We start from the raw sequence: 5,173 nt of genomic DNA, 5'->3' as shown, positions 1-5,173 counted from the left end.
GCCACGCGGCACACCTTAGTTGGCCCAGGAATACCCGCTGCCATAACTGCGCCAGGATCCATCGGCTATTTAAACCCCTCGGCCCCTTCGTAGCTTCATTCTGGCGTTGTTCTTTCATCTGAGAGCCTTGCTTCCCTCGCTCCAGTCCCTGTCTCCTTCCCTTAAACCATGTTATCTACTTGGGAGGCTGTCCTCGAGGGAATTCTTAGGGTTTGGAGGAAAGAGAGAAGGAGAATGGCGGCCGGTGAGAATCTCCGTCGCTCTAAAGGGAGCCCAAGGAAGAATTCCTTCAACAACAGGGGTTTAATAACGGGGGCTGTCGGGGAAGCTATTCTGCCCGTGAGTCTCGGGGCAGCAAGGCGGGGTGATACCGGTCAAGAGGGCAGAATAGACGTCACAAGCCATGACGGGATCCTTGACGCCGTCGGGGCCGAGAGACCAGAGGCGGTCGACGTTGACGGTGGGGCAGTAGAACTTGTTGCGGGGGCGGTGGAAGTAACGCATGCTGACCTTGCCGGAGTGTCTCGGGTGGCGGCCGTCGTTGCCCCCTCCGCCTCCGGGGATTTACCCCACCCCTTTTCTGCCAAGGTTGGGACCTCGGGAACAGAATGAGGCGAGATGGGCGAGAGCTGTTACACGCACTGGAGAATGCGATTGAGAAGGATAGAGACGGAGTTCGTAGCTCAGAGCGGTCTCCGGTTCGTCCTGCCCGAACCGTGCCCGCGATACGTGCGATGACATGTATCTTCTTTTTTCCTGACCCATCGGGTCCTGTAATGTGTATTTCTGTTAAATGAAAAAGTAATTTCAGTACCTTGTTTGCATCTTGTGTTAAATAGTTGTCTGCCGGACTTCTTCGTTTTCCTTTCATTCTCTTTGTCTGTGTTACGTTGTTCCAAGGTCGTCAGTGACTTTTTCAGTTCACGTGGGGTCGTCATTTGCCGAGCTCCTTTTCGACTTTTGTGCCGTTCGGGGATACCCACTTGTCGGGTTCGCCCGGATTCTTCTCCGCTGAAGTCGGGGCTAAGTTCGGCTCCCTTGATAGTCCGAACGGAGAAGCCCTCCGGGAGTTGGAGTAACTCGATTCTCGTAAGAGCCAGGGCAAAGTTTTTCTGCAATTAAAGTTATAAGTAAAGTCCGGCTTCCGTAGAAGTTCAGGCGGAGTTGTCCTGTAGCTGTCGTTGGCGGTGGAGCCCGGCTCCCGTAGGAGTCCGGGCGAAGCCGTCTTAGCGACGGAACCCGGCTCCCGTAGGAGTCCGGGTGAAGGTTTCTTGGCGGCTGAACCCGGCTCCCGTAGGAGTCCGGGTGAAGTCTTCTTTGCATAGGGACCCGGCTCCCGTAGGAGTCCGGGCAAAGTCTTTTATTTTATTATTTTTTTTTTTTTGCGGCGGAACCCGGCTCCCGTAGGAGTCCGGGTGAAGTCTTCTTGGCGTAGGGACCCGGCTCCCGTAGGAGTCCGGGTCTTTCACTTTGCTCATGTCAGGACGAGGTTCTCCTCCTGTTCCTGACAGGGCTGCGGGGGCACATATGGGCGTTGCAAGGCCTCTCCCCCCATCCGGTCTAAAAGAACTGGGCCTTCGACTTTGCTCAAGTTAGGGCGAGGTTCTCCTCCTGTCCCTAACAGGGCTGTGGGGGCACATATGGGCGTTGCAAGGCCTCTCCCCCCATCCGATCTAAAAGAACCGGGCCTTCGACTTTGCTCAAGTTAGGGCGAGGTTCTCCTCCTGTCCCTAACAGGGCTGTGGGGGCACATATGGGCGTTGCAAGGCCTCTCCCCCCATCCGGTCTAAAAGAACCGGGCCTTCGACTTTGCTCAAGTTAGGGCGAGGTTCTCCTCCTGTCCCTAACAGGGCTGTGGGGGCACATATGGGCGTTGCAAGGCCTCTCCCCCCATCCGGTCTAAAAGAACCGGGCCTTCGACTTTTATAAGGTTGCCCTCTCGTTTTTGATACCGTCTGCTTGAATTATCCTAAGACAAATGGGCATGCATTTTTTTTTTTTTTTTTTTTGGTCAGGACGAAATCACTGGTAGTACATCCGTAAGTTTTTGAGCTCCACGGTCGCGGGAGGTCAGCTCCCCCGAGTTCCCTGAGATAATAAGTTCCAGGTCGGACTACTTCCTTGACCTCATAAGGTCCTTCCCAGTTTGGGGCGAGCTTCCCCTGGCCCTGAGGTTGTGAGACAGCAGCTCGTCGGAGCACTAGATCCCCTGCTTTGAATGCTTTGTTCTTCACTCGGGCGTTGTAATATCGGGCAACTTTCTGTCTGTAGGCTGCCATTCGAACCTGAGCAATCTCCCACCTTTTTTCCAGTAGGTCGAGGTTGGCTCTGAGACTTTGCGCGTTTTGAGGTTCGTCGAATGTCACGACTCGTGCCGACGGGAGTTTAAGCTCGATCGGGATGACGGCTTCCGTACCAAAGGCTAGAGCAAAGGGAGTCTCTCCTGTAGGCAACCTCTGGGTGGTCCGATAAGCCCATAGCACATGATAAAGTTCGTCCGCCCAAGTCCCTTTTGCTCTTTCGAGCCTGGTCTTAATCCCCTGCAAAAGGGTTCTGTTTGTTACCTCGGCTTCGCCGTTCACCTGGGGATGGGCCACTGACGTGAATTTGTGGGAGATGTTTAGGTCTTCACAGAATTCAGCAAATCTGGCTCCCGCGAATTGCCGCCATTATCAGTGATGAGGGTTCTAGGCAAACCGAACCTGCACACGATCGATTTCCAGACAAAATCCTACACTTTCACTTCTGTGATTTTGGCTAGTGGCTCGGCCTCGACCCATTTGGTGAAGTAGTCGATCGCTACAAGGAGGAATTTCTTTGACCAGACGCCATGGGAAAGGGGCCAAGAATATCCATTCCCCATTGCGCAAAAGGCCATGGGGCGCTCAAGGGTGTAAGTCAGTAGCAGGCTGTCTCTGGACGTTGGCGTACCTCTGGCATCGATCACACTTTTTGACATATTCAATTGAATCTTGGTGCATGGTTGGCCAGTAATACCTTGGCGGAGTAGCTTGTGGGATAGAGACCTGGCGCCTAAATGGCTTCCACAAGCTCCCTCGTGCATTTCCCATAGAGCGTAGTCAGCTTCGGAGGATCGGAGGCATCTCAAGAGAGGCAGGGAGTGCGATCTTTTGTATAATTTGTCCTCATAAAGGATATACCGGGAGGCTTGATTTCGGAGTTTCCGGGCTTCTTTCGCATCCTGGGGGAGAATCCCATCTCTAAGATAGGTTATTAGCGGGTCGACCCAGCTGGGCTCGTGGTCGATCTCCATTACGAGTCGCGGTTCTTCCGTACTCGGTTGTTTTAAAACTTCAAAGAGAACGCCCTTTGGCAATTCGGCCGGAACCGATGTCGCCAGTTTGGAGAGAAGATCGGCTCTAATGTTCTCCGACCTCGGAATTTGCTTGATGTCGAAATTGTTAAAGGCAGGGATGAACTCCTTCACCTTTTCGAGATATTTGGCCATACTGTCCTCCCGTGCTTCAAAGCTCCCGCTGACCTGCCCCACCACCAGCTGGGAGTCGCTGTGTACCCGGAGTTGACCTATTCCAAGCTCCTTAGCGATCCTCAATCCTGTGATCAGAGCTTCATACTCCGCTCCATTGTTCGTTGCGGGGAATTCGAAATGCAGAGCGTACTCCGCAACGACTCCCTCCGGGCTGGTCAAGATCAGGCCAGCACCCGCGCCTGCCATGTTGGACGATCCGTCCACATGGAGGGTCCAACAGTTATCGGACGAACTGGCTTCTTCGTCGGGGGAGTTCGGCTGAGTACTCAGGTCATCAATTTTGTTTTGCTCAGGTTCAGCCTCCTCGGGGATGATGCATTCCACTATGAAATCCGCCAACACTTGGGCTTTTATCGCCGGTCTAGGCTTGTAGTTGATGTCGAATTCTGTAAGCTCGATGGCCCATTTCGCATTCTTCCGGAGGTATCGGCTCGGTGTAAAACCGCCTTGATCGGTTGGTCGGTGAGTAACGTCACCGTGTGCCCTTGAAAGTAAGGTCGGAGTTTCCGAGCTGCAATCAACAAGGCGTAGGTCAGTTTTTCTAATTTAGTATACCTGGTCTCGGCGTCCCTCAACACGCGACTGATGTAGTAGACCGGTCGCTGGACTTTCATTTCCTCCTTAACAAGGATGGCTGCAAGGGCTGTGGGAGAGACTGCCAGGTACAAAAATAATTCCTCTTTGGGCTCGGGCTTTGCCAGCAGTGGGGGTGAGCCAAGATAGCTTTTCAATTCTTCGAACGCCTGTTGGCATTCAGGGGTCCAACAGAAGTTTTTCGGCTGCTTGAGAGTTTGAAAGAAGGGCAGACATCGCTCGGCCGACCTTGCGACAAAGCGATTGAGAGCCGTAATTCTTCCTGTGAGGCACTGAACCTCTTTGATCGACCTTGGGGCAATCATATCTTGGATGGCGCGGATTTTCTCCGGATTGGCCTCGATCCCGCACCCTGATACCATGAAGCCCAGGAATTCCCCGAGGTTACCCCAAAGGCGTATTTGGTTGGGTTCAGCTTCATTCTATACTTTCGAAGAGTGCAAAGGTTTCTTCGAGGTCGGTGACATGATTCCCGGAAGACCTGCTTTTCACGAGCATATCGTCCACATAAACTTCCATATTTCAGTCGATCTGCTCCTTGAAGATTTTGTTCACCAGTCGTTGATAGGTTGCACCCGCGTTCTTGAGGCCGAATGGCATAACCCTGTAGCAGTAAAGGCCGCGATTAGTGATAAAAGCAGTCTTTTCTTCATCTTCCGATGCCATCCTAATCTGGTTATAGCCGGAGAATGCGTCCATGAAAGTGAGAAGCTCGTGGCCCGAGGTAGCGTCCACAGTTGGTCGATCCTGGGAAGGGGGTAGCTGTCCTTTGGGCAAGCTTTTTCAGCTTTTTGAAGTCGATACACATCCTCCACTTGCCGTTTGCTTTCTTGACCAAGACAACATTGGAGATCCACTCTGGATAATTGACCTCCTTGATGAATCCGGCCTTGAGAAGTTTATCCACTTCCTTGGCTATCGCCTTCTGCCTCTCTGGGGCATGACTCCGGATTTTTCTTTTGTTGGCCGATGTTTAGGGTCGACCGCCAGATGATGTTCCATGACTTCTGTCTCAATCCCCGGCATATCCGCGGGACCCATGCGAAAACGTCCGCATTCCTTCGGAGA

The sequence above is a fragment of the Elaeis guineensis genome, chromosome 1 (genome assembly GCF_000442705.2).
Source record: "Elaeis guineensis isolate ETL-2024a chromosome 1, EG11, whole genome shotgun sequence".
Taxonomy (NCBI): domain Eukaryota; kingdom Viridiplantae; phylum Streptophyta; class Magnoliopsida; order Arecales; family Arecaceae; genus Elaeis; species Elaeis guineensis.
The sequence above is the reverse complement of the archived record's forward strand: the minus strand, read 5'-3'. Positions refer to the sequence as shown.